We start from the raw sequence: 16938 nt of genomic DNA, 5'->3' as shown, positions 1-16938 counted from the left end.
GCCATGTGGAAATCCCAGTATAATCATGGTGCTTTAATCAGACCACATTCTGGGTACTGAATTCAATTCTGGACAACACATATTATGAAGAATAATGTCAGGATCATGCCTAAAGGACACTGGTCAAAATAGGGAGTTGAATCAAGATCATGAAATATAAGGATCATTTAAAACTTTCTTTAGTTAGAAGAAAAGATTTGTGAAAGACACACTCATCATCTCTAATTATCTGAAGTATTGTAGAGTAGGAAAGAAATTAAAATTATTTTTTCTTAGACTCAGAGTAGAAATAGCAACAATGAACAGATGTTGCAGAGAAGCTACATATACAATAAAAACTAATACTTTTCCTAGAGTTTAGAGTTGTACTAAAAACAAACAAGAAGGGCATAAAGCAATAGTGGACTCCCATATAATTTCAACTCTTCAAAGAAACGTTAGATAACCATGTCTTGGGCATGCTGTGGAAGAAATTTCTGTCTATGTACAGGTTAGAGTACATGGCCTGTGAATTAGTCCTTTTCTAATTATTAGATTCTGTAAAATATTTAATAAGTAGTTACTCTGAGGATTATGGCTCACTTTGTTTCACTTCACTGGTATCCTATTCACTTCTAGTTTGTTTAAATTCACTAGAGAGAAGTATTGAGTGTTTCTTGGAACAATGGCAAACTATTAACCCATATAACAATACAGAAATATGAAATATGAAATAAAAAAGAAACTTTGGCATATGGCAGATGATGAACTTATATTTCTCAGACATTAGTGTCTAAGTCCATGGCTGGGTGAATTTAAATAGATTAATTTTTTGAGATGTTTGTTTAAAAAGAACATATTTTAATTTTCATGGTAATATCAATTCTTTTCATTGTCACTTTGAATAAAACAGTCAGTATGGCACAAGAAAAAGAGTAGTGGACCTAGACTCAAGGTGATTTAAGTTTGAATGTCTCAAATCCTATTGAATTGAATGATCTTGGGAAAATCATTTGCCTCTCATTAATAATAATAACACCCCCAAGCTTTTATATAGCACATTCTATGTATCATACACTGTGCAAAGCACTTTATATCATGTACTTTGATCTTCACAGGTATCAATTTTACATTACCTGAAATAATTGCTATTATTATTCATATTTTATAAATAAGAAAAATGAGGTAAGTAAGTAACTTGTCCAGGTTCATATAGTTAGTATCTAAAATTGAATCTAAAAATTGAATCTGAATTAATTCTGACCTGAACAATTCCTGGCTCCAGGTACAATATTCTACCCAATGAAAAAGATAGCTGCCTCTAAGTATCACCTTCTTTATTTTTAAAAGGGGGCAGCTACCTGACAAGATTGTTTCAAGGATCAATTGAGATAAAATATGTATAGTACTTTCTCTGTTGTGATTCTTCCTTATTAGGTATCAGACCCATATTTGTGTCATAGAAGGGATATGGCAGAAGTCCTTCTTTACCTATTTTTCCCCAAAAGTTTATGTAATATAGCAATTAATTATTTTTTAAATGTTTGGTAGAATTCATTTGATAATCCATCTGGCCCTGGACCTTTTTTGTGTGTGTTTTTTTTTTTTTTTTTTTTTTTTAGGGAGTTTATTGATGCCTTGTTTAATTCTTTTTTTCTAAAATTGTACTATCTAAATAATTTATTTCCTCTTCTGTTAAACTGGGCAAATTATATTTTGGCAATATTCATCCATTTCGGTTAGATTATCACATCTGTACCATATAGTTGAATAAAATGGCTCCTAATTACTACTTTGATTTCTTTCTCATTGGTGCTAAGTTCACCCTTTTTATTTTTGATGCTGGTGATTTTTTTTTTCTTTCCTTCTTCTCATAAAACTAGCCAATGGTTTATCTATTTTGTTGATTTTGCATAAAACCAACTTTTAGTTTTATTAATTAGTTCAATAGTTTTCTTAGTTTCAATTTTATTAATCTTTTCTTTGAGTGTCATATTTTCTAATTTGGTATTTAATTGGTGATTTTTAATTGGTTGTTTTTCTAGTTTTTTTAGTTGTATGCCCAATTTGTTAATATGCTCTTTCTCTATTTCATTCATGTAACTATTTAGAGATATAAAATTTCCCCTAAGAACTGCTTTGGCTGTGTTATAGGTCTTGATATGTTGTCCCATCATTATTCTATTGGATGAAATTATGGATTATTTGACAGACTCATTATTTAGAATTAGACTAATTTGCAACTTGTTTTTAGTCTATCTTTCTTTGGCCCTATATTGAATATAATTTTTATTGTGTCAGGATTTGAAAAGGAAACACTATTTCTGCCTTTCTGCATATTTTGTGAGGCTTTATGCCCTAAAACATGGTTTATTTTTGTGTAACTGCCATGTACTGCTGAGAAAAAAAGATGTAATCATTTCTGTTGCTATTCAATTTTCTCCAGAGATCTACCATATGAAGATTTGCTGTTTGTTTGTTTTTTTATTCATTTATTTTGGTTAAAAAAAAAAAAAAGAACTTAAAACTCACTTTAGATGTTTATTACCTATATAGCTTGGGCTAAGTTATTTCCCCTCTGTAGACTTTGTTTTTCTCATCTACAAAATCAAGTGTTGAGCAAACTGGATTCTGATGCATCTTTGAGTACTATTTTTATTAACTTCTTTGATTTTTCATTATAGGAATTTGTGAATTAAAGCTAAATCTATTACAATGGTGGATAAAGACTATGCACAACTTAGCAAAGACCTTCTTTTCAATATAAATATAGGGGGAGAAGGGAAAGGCAAAGATGAAGTATTTTTCTCCTTATCAGTCTCAGTGTAGTAGATATTATATCAGTAGTTATTGCCTGAATAAATGAATGAACCAAATGGTGTGAACAAGCCATTAGCAGTCTTACCACATGCCAACAAATGTATAAATCCCAATACAAAAAAAAAAAAAAAAGAAAAGAAAACTTTGCAATGCTTTTTACTGAATGATAAAAAAAATTTGTTAAATATGTAGAAGACAACAGTGATTAGTATGATAATTTTCAGGAATAGGGAATAGGGAAAGGAAAATATGCCAGCAATTTTTATTTGCTTTTACATTTCTCAAATTCTCTCTGCTGAGTTTTTTTTCTGTTACCTCTTGTTTTATGAAAGTCTTTTCCTCAGAGTATTTTTTCATTTTCTACACTAAACCTACAATTTAAAGATGGCAGGAAGGTGCTGGCTAAATATATGATTTATCACAATAGTTAGGGATATAAAGGAAAAAAAAAATCTTAGAGCCAATAAATCTAATGAAATATGTCCAACTTTTTATGGGAAAATTTTTACCTCATTCTGTAAAAACTGAAGGTGTTTTTTAGACTTTTCTTGAAGAAAATAAGAAAGGGAAAACATTCTAGCAACACTTGATAAAAATAATAGTTTACTTAATCTAAGCCAAGGAAAACAAGTTTAGGGCCTGCAGAGTTTAGTTTGTCTTTTTGGCAGGTCTGGAGGAAGATTGGACATTTCTTTAATTTGGTAATCTTTCAAGTTAGATGACTTGTGACTTTAAATAGATTTCCTAGTATTAATGAAGGCAGTTTTCAATGGAAAATGGATGTCAAAACATGTGCTGTAAAATTTCAGAATATCTGCTTTCATCGTACAAATGTCAGAAAAAAATGAATTTACAATTGATAAAAAAAATTAAAGCTAAAACACTAAGATTTGAGAAATATATTGTAAACTTGGGGAATTAGGAAGGAAACTTTAATACTCTGAAAGTGAATGGGTCCTCTAAAAGTCATCTAATCTCATCTTTTCCCTTTAATATATGGAAATGCAAGAAAGACAATACACATTCTCAAAAAGTTTTTGGTGTAGAAATCTGCAGGGAAAGAGAAGAGGTACATTTAAGAGATAAGATAGAGATGTATAAGGAATAATCCCAAGGGGAAAAAATAAATTCAACTATAAGAGGGCAATTTTTAAGGGATGATTCAAATGAAAGGCAGAAACAGTAAAATCCAGTTATCATGATGTAAGATGGATTAAGAGAGCTGGACAAAAGTATAAAATCACACCACTTCAATTATAGTTTTGTTTTGTTCCCATTCTTTTTCTTTCTCCCAAATCTTTTACTTTGAAAAACAAATATTAGGAAGAGTGGATATACAGAAAGGAGAGGGAACGTTATAATGATGTGCTAAATAAACATCCATATTCAACTAAAATTTATTAAGCACAAAGAAGAGGAAGAATATATTGAGTTCTTACTATGTTTCAGAAACTATGCTAAATGTTAAAGAAGAAAATGTAAGCAATTAAGACAAATTCTACCATCTGAGTTTACTTTTTCATGGGAAAATTTCATGGTTTACAGTGGAAGCTGAATATTTCATAGTTTAAAGATGGCTAGGAAGCTTAAAGGAGGTTTAGTCTCAGGTTAGATATTGTTCAATTTGGCTTATAAAAGTCCAAGACTCCGTAAACCATATTAAATATATTTGTTGCTAGAACTTATTGTGGGAGCAATATTATTATTTTCTCTACTAAGTAAGCCTGAAAAATAACAATCTACTACTAAACACTTCACTTTAAATTGAATGAAAATGGCAAGTGGAATTGTGAAAAAAAACTACTTTCTTCCTCATCCTATTATTTATATCTTCCCTTCAAACTTAAATGACTAGAAAGATAAAGTTTTTTATTACATAATGGAATGGAATTACAATATTCCCTAATGCTAGGTTTTGATCTACTTTAACTCTTATTCTTCTCTCATAAGCTGTAACTTGAATTTGTGTGATGGTTATTCATGCCACTTTGAATTCAAGGAGTTTACTGCTATAGATTTTCTCCTTAGTTTCTTAATTTCCTTTATGTATAATAAATTTTACTATATACAATGCATTCATCTAGAGAACAATAAACTTTCAATTACATTCACTTTTGCATATATCTTATTTGTAAAATATTATTTTCTCATAATAATTGGTGTTTATTTATATTTACTATTAATCCTATTCTCTCCTCCCCAACTTTCTTTCTCTCTTTCTCCTCACCCCTGACATGTATGTCTTGGCTTAGCACATCTTTTCATATAACTTTTTGTAGGAGTTTTTTGTTTGTTTCTTTGTTTATTAATTACAACATAAATTGAGGGAGAATATAGGTGCTTTATCTTGAAAAATGAATGATTGTAATCTGATTTGTGGTAATTTCAATGAGAATTCAAAATAATTTCTGTGAAGAAAGTATAAAGAATGACCTTTCCCCATGAAGATATTGACTTTGTAGGAATTGCATCTGGGCTATCATTTATTTATTTTTTTTCTCAATAGTATTTTGTTTTTCCAAATACATATAAATATAATTATCAACAGTAATTTTTTTCTAAGATTTTGTGTTTCAATTTTTTTCTTTCTTATTCCTTACCTCTCCACCTGCCAAGATATTAATAAATCTGATAAGTTACACATGTATAATATGTTTAGACATATTTCCATATTTGTCATGTTGTGTAAGAAAAATAAGATCACAAAGAAAAAAAAAAACAAAAGAAACAAACAACAATAACAACAAAATGAGAAAGTAAAATAAACGAACAAACAAAAAATGAAAATTCTATGTTTGGATCTACATTCAGTCTTCATAATTCTCTCTCTGAATGAAGATGTAATTTTCTGTCCCAAATCTACAGAAATTGTATTGTATCACCACATTGTTGAGAAGGGCTAAGTGTATCATAGTTGACCATCACATAATCTTTCTGTTACTGGTACAGTGTTCTTATGATTCTGTTTACTTCACTCAGCAACAGTTCATGAAAGTTTTTTTCAAACTTTTCTGAAATCAGTATATACATCATTTCTTATAGAACAATAATAATACATTACATTCAAACACCATAATTTATTCAGCCATTCCCCCATCAATGAGTATTAATTCAATTTCCAATTTTTATCAATACAAAAAAAAAGCTATTACAAACATTTTGCATGTGTAAATCCTTTACTTTCTTTTTATATTCTACAACTTTGTTGTAGTTGTTTCTAATTCTTGTTTTAGTTGATTCTCTAGGATTATTTATACCATCATATCATCTGCTAAGAGTGATAATTCTGTTTCCTCATTGCTTACTCTAATTTCTTCTTTTTTTTTCTTCTATTATTGCTAAAGCTAACATTTCTAGTACAATACTGAATAATAGTGATGACAATGAGCATAGTTGTTTCATTCCTGATCGTATAGGGAATGCTTCTAGAGTATCCCCTTGCCATAAAATGCTTGCTAATGGTTTTAGATTGATGCTGCTTATTGTTCTTGTGCTCTCAAGTGTTTTTTAATAGGAATAAATGTTGTATTTTGTCAAATATTTTTTCTACATCTATTGAGATAATCCTATGATTTCTGATATTTTCGTATTGATATGGTCAATTATGCTGACATTTTTTACTGATATTGTACCAGTTGTACATTCTTGGTATGATTCTCACTTGGTCATAGGATATGGGCTAAGTTGTTATCTTTTTGCTAACTTTTGTTTAAAATTTTTGCATTAATATTCATGGGAGAAATTGGCCTTTAGCTTTCTTTCTCTATTTTAGCCCTTCATGATATCATTATCTCATCTGTATAATAAAAAGGACTTTGGTAGGATTCCTTCTTTCCCTATTTTTTTCTGAATAGTTTATATAGTATTGGAATTAATTGTTCTTTAAATGTTTGGTAGAATTCACTTTAAAATCTATCTGGCCCTGGACATTTTTTTCTTAGGGAGATTATTAATGGCTTGTTCAATTTCTTTTTCTAAAATGGATTTATTTAAATACCTCATTCCTCATCAGTTAATTTGGGCATTCTATGTTTTTGAATGTATTCATTCATTTCACTTAAATTATCAGCTTTACTGGCACACAATTTGTTAAAAATAACTCCTAATTATTGCTTTAATTGTCTCTTCATTGATGATAAGTTTACCACTTTATTTTTGATACAAGTCATTTAGTTTTCTTCTTTCCTTTTTCTAATCAAAATAACCAAAGAGTTATCTACTTTCTTGTTTGTTTTTCATAAAATTAACTCCTAATTTTGTTTATTAGTTCAATATAGTTTTTTTGGTTTTTACATTCAGTTTTATTGATCTACCCTTTCACTTTTAGAATTTTAATTTGGTATTTGATTGGGGGCAGGGTTAATTTGATATTTTCCTAGTTATTTAAGTTCTACACCTAATTCATCTATCTCCTCTTCCTCTGTTTTATTCATGTAAATAATTAGAGATATAAAATTTCCTCTAAGAACTGCTCAGGCTATATCCCATAAATTTTGGTATATTGTCTCATAATTGTTATTTTCTTGGATAAAATTATTGGTTGTTTCAATGATGTGTTCTTAGACCTACTCATCATTTAGGATTAGAATTTTTAGTTTCCAATTAATGTTTGGTCTATTTTTCCATGGTCCTTTATTACATGTCATTTTAATTGTATCATGATCTGAAAAAAAAAATGCAATTGCTATTCCTGCATTTCTGCATTTGATTGTGAGTTTTTATGCCCTAATATAGGGTCAATTTTTTGTGTAGGTGTCATCTATCAGGAAAAATGCATATTACTTTATAAATGCATTCAATTTTCTCCAAAGAAATATCTAACCTAACTTTTTTTTAATCATACCTAATTTTTATAAAATTCTATTCCCTTTAACTTTTTTCTTTTTTATTTTTTGCTTAGATTTTCTATTTCTGATGGAGGGAGGTTTAAATTCCCCAGTAATATAGTTTTGCTATCTATTTCTTTTTGCAAATTACTTCACTTCTTTTCTAAGAAGTTATCTATTGTACTCTTTAGCAAGATATAGTTTCCTTCTTTATCTCTTTTAATTAGATCTATTTTTGCTTTTGCTTGGTCTGATATCAGGCTCAGAACCCTTGCTTTTTTTTTTCAAACTTCAGCTGAAGTATATTCTGCTACAACCTTTTGCATTTATTCTATGTATATCTCTCTGCTTGAAATGTGTTTCTTGTAAACAACGTATTGTAAGGATCTGGCTTTTGAATCATGCTTCTATCTGCTTCTGTTTAATGGGAGAGTTCCTCCCATTCACATTCACAATTATGATTACTAGTTGTGTATTTCCCTTCATTCTATTTTTCCATTTACACTTTTCTCTCTTTAATTCTTTCCATACTTAGCTCCCTGACACCCACTTCCCTTAATCTGCTCTCCTTTCTATCCCTCTTATTTTCTTTTTCCTTTCCCCATTTTACTTCCCTTTAGAGCAAAACAAACTTTGTGTATCAAACTATGGTTTGGTAACAAACTACACACACACACACACACACACACACACACACACACATGCACACCCTTTCTGAGCAAAATTTGATGAGATTAAAGCTCAAAGAATGCTTATACCTCTTCCTTCTTTCCCTTTACTCTAAAGGTCTTTTTTGAACTCCTTCATGTGATATAATTCACCCCATTTTACCTCTCCTTTCCTCTTCTCCCAATATAATCATTTTTATACCCCTTAATTTCTTTTTCTTATATCTTGAGATTTCATTTCCATAGGGAATTCCCTGTACCAATATAGATCAGCATCTTCTCTGGGATTTAGTTTTTGATAGACTCCAAGAAAAGTAACATTTTAAATGAATTGTATAAGGTCACATTGCCAATATGTATCAGAGATGAAATTTGAATGTAGATCTTAAGGTGAGAGTTATAATAATTCCACTGGATTCTCTAGATTGTGAAATTATAAAATTAAAATTAAATAGAGATTTTTCACTCAAGGATGAAAAGCCCTAGACATCTCATGCTGAACATGCTAATAATACACAGTGAAAAATAATTACAGAATAGAAAATTTTAGTGACTTTTCCAGGATCACACAGCCAATATATTTTAAATCTAACTCTTCCTATCTTCCAGGCTGAACCTTTATACATGACCTCTTTATATTATGCCCTCTTGCCTCCTTTTTACCATTTGATGGCATTAGTGTGTGATGAAAGATATATATATACAGACCGAATAAAATAAAGGGAGAAAGATAGATTCAAAAAGACAAAAGAGACAGAAAGATATTTAGAGGAAGGATAGATAGATAGGTAGATAGATGGATTGGCAATATGTGTTATTTGTATAGTATAGGTTAGTCCCAAAGAGATTATAATAATGAACCTTCTTAAGTGGTTGCATTATTTAAATTCCTACTGCATATTTCCATTGTGATAGAGCCAATTAACATAATTATAACTTTGATTAGTGTAAATTTAAAATCATTTAACCACTTTACAGGACCCATTATTTACACTAATAAGGGAACTAGTTGCATATGCATACATACATATGTATATCTATATCTATAAATAGATATAGATATATACACACAAACATATACATGTATACACACAAATAGCAAGGTGCTATCTACTCTAAAGGATTCTTTTGTTCTTGGGAAAGAATCTTCCATTAAATAAAATTATTTAGAATTTATATCAGAAGTCAATAATTTCTTGGATTATTGATCTATATAATCTTGAATGTCACTTTCCTTCTGTCCAGAAATAGAAACCTATTAAATGAGGTTGTATAAAATTAAGTAGATACATATTGCCAGTTTTGTTCATTTTTACCTTTGTATTTTTCATCATTTAATTTTTGGGTTATGTGTGTATGTGTGCACATGTGTGTGTGTGTTACTTTTGATGTTATTGAAATAATGGAATGTACATTCATTGGCTGGCATTTGCCTATGTAGTCAAAGAGATTTCCAGGTCCTTCATTCAAATAGTGGCAGTTTTCTTTAAAATTACTTCTTTAGACTTTAATTCAGAGACATCTATGGAACCTTTCCTTCACATATTTTTTCCTTGTTCTTATATTTGAACTGCTATATGTTGGTGTTTTTTCTTCTTTAAAATATAAGATTTATCTCTGGGGGAGAAGGTTTCTTGGGGAGGTTTTCTGGAGGCAGCCTAAGTTTCACTTGAAATAAATAATTACTCCAAAATGCAGCCAGCTGATAAAAATGGAAACATTTATTTTCTCCTTCCAAAATAGCCTGGTTAGTTGAGGCCTATCTCTCTTTCAGCTTTGTCCTTGGCTTCTGCCTCTGCTTTCTTCAGCCTCCAGCTAACACCAAGGTGGAAGATGCAATGAATCTCTCTTGCCTCCAAGAGAGGGCTTGAGTGCTTCCTCCCAGAGTGCTATTCTCCAACCCCAGTCAATGTTCCAGAGTAAGTCTCCTGAGTGGCTCACTGGAGCTGTATTTATGCTGAGTGTAAAAGGATGACTCCACCTTCTGGAGGCAGGGATTAAGGGAGGTATGAATTCAGATATCTCTTTCTAAACCCTGAAATCTCCCAAACATGTGAACACCAATGAGTACTTAAATATTTTTTGCTTCTATGAGCTCTCTAAAGGTGTGAACACAAGCATCATTTCTATCAGTTGTACTTAGTACCTTGTTTCAAGTTCTGGCCCAAAATATCTCCTTCTAAGATCAAATCAATCATATTGAACTATGCTAAATTAGATAATTATTGTCTCTATCAACTCTAATGGCTTAACAGTTTGTAAAGATTGCAACATTTATAGTAAATGAAATCAATAAAATCTTTATGCATTTGGAAAAATATATGCATTTTCATATCAGTCAGTTAGCAAATCAGTATTTATGAAATATTTCTCAATACCACCTCTGTGCTTTAGGAATGTCAAATAACTTCTCTCTGTACTTCAGGAGTAGAGAAAGAGTAGAGAAAAGTATAGCTAAGATCAATCATCCATGGAAGTTGAGTAGGTAACAATCTATTGGTGCTAAAAAAAAAATCTACAAAGTCTTCCCATTTGTCTTGTCATGATTACTTAAAATTTGCTTTTTGAGAACTTAAATTTGTGGTATTAAAGACCTCTATAGAAATACAAGTGCTTGAGTGTCACTATGGGGCTTATTTGCCAAAGAGATTTTAAAGAAGTGAAAGGAACCTGTATGTGCAAGAATGTTTGTGGCAGCCCTCTTTGTAGAGGCCAGAAACTTTAAACTGAGTGGATGCCCATCAATTAGAGAATGGCTGAATAAATTGTGGTTTATGAATATTATGGAATATTATTGTTTGGTAAGAAATGACCAGCAGGATGATTTCAGAAAGGCCTAGAGAGACTTACATGAACTGATGCTGAGTGAAATGAGCAGGACTAGGAGATCATTATATACTTCAACAGCAATATTATATGATGATCAAGTCTGATGGATGTGGCCCTCTTCAACAATGAGATGAACCACATCAATTCCAATAGAGCAGTAATGAACTAAACTAGCTACACCCAATGAAAGAACTCTGGAAGATGACTATGAACCACTGCATAGAATTTCCAATCCCTCTATTTTTGTCTGCCTGAATTTTTGATTTCCTTCACTGGCTAATTGTACACTATTTCAAAGTCTGAAACATAATGTAGATTATGTTTTTGTACAGCAAAATAACTGTTTGGATATATATATATATATATATATATATATATATATATACACACACATTTTTTTAACTTATACTTCAACATATTTAACATATATTGGTCAACCTGCCATCTGGAGGAAGGAAGGGAAAAGTTGCAACAAAAGGTTTTGTAATTGTCAATGCTAAAAAAAAATCCATGCATATATCTTGTAAATAAAAAGCAATAATATAATAAAAAAGAGGTGAAAAAAAATACAAATGCTTAACCTAAGAAAAATAACTCATTAAAACCAGTTCAGTTTCCCTTGCCTCACACAAGAAAAAATATTTTTCCTTCAAAATTATATTGAATTTATTTATTTAAATAGGTTTTTGTAGATTTTTTCCCCCAATGGAATCTACAAAACTTTAGAGCTAAGACTATTTTTTTTTCTTTCTTAATTTTTAATTAAAAATTATCCTTAAGTACTCACTACAATGCCTGGCATATGGTAACAGTTAATACTTCTTTATTGATTTATTGAATGAATTGCTAAATTTATAGCAACAGTGGAGTAATTGGCTTATCAATTACTAGAATAATAGTTTCATTTTGCAGAAGAGGAAACAGAGGCTCATGGAGACAAAGTGACTTGCCCACTATCCATTATGTATGTAATAATAAAGGGTTGAGGCAAGATTTAAATGCAGTTCTAAATAAAAACCTAGTACTCTTTCCATTGAACATCCACATAACAGATTTTTAATGGAATAAAATCAAAAATAGTTGTGTTTTGCTTAGGGAAGATGACAGCAAATTTTCAGAATTGGACATCATGTTAGCAGCATTTAGTTGTAAGATTTTGGTTTTGAAACATTTGCTTTTTAAAGAATAACTAATATGTATATATAATACTTTATAATTTTCTTTCAAAAATAGTTTTTTATTGCTTTATTTATTTATTTTATTTGATATTCTATTCATATTTTCCCCCCGAGGCATTTGGGGTTAAGTAACTTGCCCAGTGTCACACAGCTAGTAAGTGTCAAGTGTCTGAGGGCAGATTTAAAGGCAGGCCCTCCTGACTTTAGGGATGGTGCTTTATATAGTGCACCACCTAGCTGCCCCATTCACATTTTTTTAATCTTAAAAAATTGGCTCATGGAAGATGTGATTTTTCTTGATTTCCATAATGAGCTTCAAACCCAAGATTCAGACTCATGTCTCCTAAGATCCAATGATAGTACTAGGACACAGAGACATGCTGAAAAAAGAATCCTCTTTTAGAAATGTGCTATTTATTAAAATTGTTGTTTGGCTTTTGGCTCTTCATTTTTCTTGGTAAGATTTGTCTTGCTTTTCTGGATTTATTGGTGCTTCCTGGTACTTCCTTCTTTCTGAGCCCTGCTTCTGTCTCTATCCTTAGTATATTCAGCCTGAATCTGGTTTCTCTTCGTCCTTATTCCTGCCACCTTTCAGTTCCCTCTGTGCTAAAAACAATACTTATTCAGCATTCATATTGAGAGCAATTACAATCTTGCAGGATTTGGTTGTGCAAGTCAAAATTGTTCTTGAGTCTCCTTAGCCTTCTCTCATACTCATATCCAAGAAGTTTCCAAGTTTTTTTTCATTATAATTCTACATCTATTGCATATGTTACCTTCTTTCTATTCTCTGAACTACTATCTTAGTGTAAATACTCATTATTCCCACTTATACAACAGTTGAATTTTTTATTTTGTTTTCTATGTTTCTTCCTACTCTATTCCATTTCTTCCAGAACTACCCAAGAGTTATTTATGTACACAGGTTTTAGAAAGGTGTTTGTTTGCTCAAAAATCTTAGGGCCCTATTTTCTCTAAAATAACATGCTAAATTCTTAGTTTGACATTAAAACCTTTGACAATCTGTTTCTAGCTCACCTTTCCAGGTATTTCATATCACTTCTATTCACACACTTTATATTCTTGTCAAATTTGCTTATTAGTCATTCCTGACATTTGACATTCCTTTTTTCTGTCTCTTAGTAAAATATCAGTTTCTTTAATACTGGTCTAGCACATCTAGCACAGCACCATCCACTTAGTAGATTTTGATAAATTAAATTGACTTGTATGGATCAAAATAGGTTTGCCCAGGATCACTTGTCTGGATATTAGTCATGATATTAGTGACTGACTAACTATGAAAAGCAAGCAAAAAGTTGGGGATTGCCACCAGGATTCAAAGGTGAATAAAAGGTCTTGAAAATTAATTCTTCACAAAGAGAAGCAAATTTATGCAAGAGGATGATTATTGCCATTTTAGATAAAGTAGGTTTGAGGTAATGGTAGAATATGCAAATAAAAATGTCAAATGAACTTTTGAGACCCATTCCTAAAACTTTGGAAAGATGGTAAGATTGGAGAAAGAATTTTGAGATATCATAATTCAATAATAAGCTCTTTATATATTTTATCTATTTCTGCTTGCTTTTAAGCTATGTGAGGGTTTATGGCTTATTCATTTCAGTACCAACCACTTCACAACCATGCACATACTTGATGTTTGATAAACACAGAAATGAACTATGATTTTCTGGTAGAAAAATCATAGTTCCTCTCTTGTTTGATAATTTTTTCAAAGACATTTCCATCATTTTGGGCACTTTCATTGGAAAAGATTTTGTGTGGGATTGAAAACCTCCATTACAGGACATTGATATTTGATCTATTTTCCATTTTCTATCACTGTCTTGATTTAGGTACATTTTTAATGACTAAAGTTCTTGAAACACTGATACATTTTTGGAGGGAAATCAATATTACACCAATGTTGCATGACAGAGAGTCTTAGAGAACTTCAGTTTCCAAAACATTAAAAATTAATTTCACTCCAAGTGCAGTTAAGGGGCTTGTGAAAGACATGAGCAGGCTACATACAATAGATCACAAATAAGGGACAGGAAGTACTGGAATAAAGTATGTCCTCAAAGAAAAATGATGGTAGACTATTTATGGGCATAAGAATGAGGAATAATTGTTAGACAACCTAGTTGTTTGGATGATTTCCTAGAAATGATGGGAAAAATGAGAAATGTTTGGGTCCAACCCTTTAGGAAAATTAAGGAAAGACCCCTATCTTATCTAGACAAAAGTTTGGTCAGTTTGTTCAGACATTAAAGATTTGGAATTTGTATTGTTGAAAGGAATATTGACATTATTGAGACCACATATCCATCTGAATAAATATGAACAGCTTTCTCCTAAAGCTTTTAAAAATCATTAGAGATCATATTATGTGGCTTATATGTATTGTATAGTTTGACTCACCTACTTCTCTGATTCTCCATATGTTCTGCTTTTCTTCCAATAATCTCCAGCTATATGAAGGAAAAAATAATTTAGAGTTTATATCTACATCCATTGTACTTAGTGTCTGATTCCCCTAACCCCTCCAAAATAACCCTGCAGATTCCCCTCAAAACCAAATTGTATTAGCCAAGGCTATGGGCTGACAGATTCATGATTTCCATCAAAGAACATTTTGGAGGGATAGCAGGGTGCCTGCACAGCTCATCCTAGGCTTTAAGTCTATTTTATATTATGTCTTTCCTAATTTATGAACTGGCCTTTTATGATTATTGAAATAGCTCATGTGATCAGATTCAGAGGGGAATGAAGGGAAGGAGGGAAGAGAGAGTGAAAGGGATAGTAGGAGTGAGAATCATGGGAAAAATGATTAAGTATATTAAGTCAACTATGTAGTCCATTGAACAAGGGACTAAACTTGGATTCAGGAAAACCTGATTTCAAAATCTGTAGCTCTATGGCTTCACATTAATCACTTAATCTCTCAGAGCCTAAGTGTCTTCATCAAATTATATATCCAATCATATAAATTAGAGTAAACATCTATCTCACATAGTTGTGAGGATCTTTGCAAAATGCTATGCAAACAATAAGGTGCTATATGACATAAATACTGGCTATTATTGTTATACAGAGATAGAAAGAGAAATACTCAAGTATACTAAAGATTTTGAGATCTGAGCAAGCAACAAATAGTAAAGCAATTTTCTGATTATTTTTGACTAAAATTAATAGAAATATTTTTATATGAATGAGGCTAATTTTTTCAAGTTCTGATCATTCCTTCCTAATTTTTCCTTCATCTCCATATCTTATATTCATAAGTTGAAGCTGGTATTCATCTCTTAATATATACTATTTTCTACAATAAATATTAAGTGCTTATTAAAAATGTAAATCTCATCATATTTGTTGTATTTAGACCCAATTTTCAAATGTTTTGATGAAATTAGAGAATAACAGTCAAATCAAAAGATCTGAAAAACTGAGAATTATTAGCCACTTTTTTTTGTTTGCATATATTTATTTAAATAAAAATATTCTGTCTATGGCCATACCACCTTGAACGTGCCTGATCTCGTCTAATCTCAGAAGCTAAGCAATGTCGGGCCTGGTTAGTACTTGGATGGGAGACCTACTGGGAATACCGGGTGCTGTAGGCCTTAAAAATAAATAAATAAATAAAAATATTCTTGATAAGCTTTTTTTAGTACTTCCAAATATTCCATATTTTCAATAGAGCTTCCTTGGCAAAAAGAAGAAAATAACTTTATTCCCATCACTAAAAGAAACAGTACCCACTCAGTTTGATTCCTAGACATCCCAGAATAGAGAGGATAAGAATTATGTTGTGAAAATAAGGAACAATAACATCATTTCAACCATGATACAACTTTCCCCTTCCTTTTTCTTCTTCCTCTTTTTTAATGAGTTATCTTTACTCATTGAATGTAAAGTCCTGGGGACAAAGATTATTCTTTTATTCTTTTTTTTTTTTTTTGCCATCTATTTGTATTTGTAGAGTTTAGCATGGAGCCTATAAGTAATTAAGAAGACTAGTTAACAGACTAACTACATATGAAGACAACAACAGTAAAACTAAATTTCTTACTTCATAGTCCATCCTACCTTATTCCTCATATTTCCATTTGAAATTGGAACTTTTTATTTGGGCTTTTTATATAATCAATATTAAACTAAGAGTTCTGAATTTAATGATCATATGACTTCCATCCCAAGTGGAGAAAGGAGAGCCACAAGAAAATAGTTTTTTTTTTTAATTTAATCACTTTATTTGACAAAAATTACTGAACAGAAAATAATTCATCTGTATGAAGATGGTTAGAGTAGCATCTTGAATATTATCCTTAATTTTGTACGTTAAAAAAAAAAAGCTTTGTGAATCTATAATTGTTCTCTCTTGAAAAATCTTAAGAATCTTTTCACATTTATACTAACTGGTTTAGAATTGGATTTATCTATGTTGGTCTGTTTTCAAAAGCCATTCTTAATTCATTAAGTTGTAGTTTCCCTCCTCATTACTATCAGTTTTGTTTTGCCATTTATAATGCTTTGTAAAATCTATCATATTTGTAACAACCAGATTAAGGACTCTGTCTGAAGCTCTCCAGTTAAGAAATATGAAAAATCAGGTTTATTTTTTCCAAACAA

At 30.8% G+C, this 16938-nt stretch overlaps 1 non-coding gene across 1 annotated transcript; it reads left to right on the top strand.

The window, feature by feature from the left end:
* Positions 1-15810: 15810 nt before the first annotated feature.
* Positions 15811-15929, top strand: LOC111719464. The gene has a single exon (XR_002769599.1). It is a non-coding gene; the product is annotated as a 5S ribosomal RNA (ribosomal RNA).
* The last annotated feature ends 1009 nt before the right edge of the window (positions 15930-16938 follow it).

The sequence above is a fragment of the Sarcophilus harrisii genome, chromosome 1 (assembly GCF_902635505.1).
Source record: "Sarcophilus harrisii chromosome 1, mSarHar1.11, whole genome shotgun sequence".
Taxonomy (NCBI): domain Eukaryota; kingdom Metazoa; phylum Chordata; class Mammalia; order Dasyuromorphia; family Dasyuridae; genus Sarcophilus; species Sarcophilus harrisii.
This window is presented reverse-complemented; position numbering and strand designations above follow the sequence as displayed.